At 36.4% G+C, this 426-nt stretch overlaps 1 long non-coding RNA gene across 2 annotated transcripts in view; it reads left to right on the forward strand.

Annotated features, from left to right (window-relative positions):
• LOC119591875 overlaps nucleotides 1–426 on the forward strand; it is a 181,478-nt gene that overhangs the window by 96,712 nt on the left and 84,340 nt on the right. The window lies entirely within an intron of this gene.

The raw sequence follows: 426 nt of genomic DNA on the forward strand, positions 1-426 counted from the left end.
CTGTCCGTTTCCACTCTTCGGCGGGACTGATCTCATTAGGGATAGTTAGAGGGCGTGTTATTGCCTCGTTAAGTAAGAATTGGGAGTTGTATGGGCTGGTCATTTCACTTCGTTTTTCTTCCTATTCTCTCCCCTTGTTCTTTATTTCTTGCGTGTTTTTTTTTTTCTCTCTTTCTTCTTTCTGTTTCTCGTGTTATTGCATTTTTTTATCTTCCCTTTTGGGGGTCCCCCCCCCCCCGTTTATTGCAGTTTTTTTTTTTTTTTTTCTTTTTCTTTTTCTTGATTCGTTCCTCTGTTTATTAGATTTTTTTTCTCTCTTTCTTTCCTTTCTTATCTATGTCATTATTAAGCTTTTTACTCCTGTTCATGGGATCATTTCACCATTTTTCCTCTCATATCCTTTCATTATCAAGCATTATCTCTTAT

The sequence above is a fragment of the Penaeus monodon genome, chromosome 29 (genome assembly GCF_015228065.2).
Source record: "Penaeus monodon isolate SGIC_2016 chromosome 29, NSTDA_Pmon_1, whole genome shotgun sequence".
NCBI classification, from domain to species: Eukaryota; Metazoa; Arthropoda; class Malacostraca; order Decapoda; family Penaeidae; genus Penaeus; species Penaeus monodon.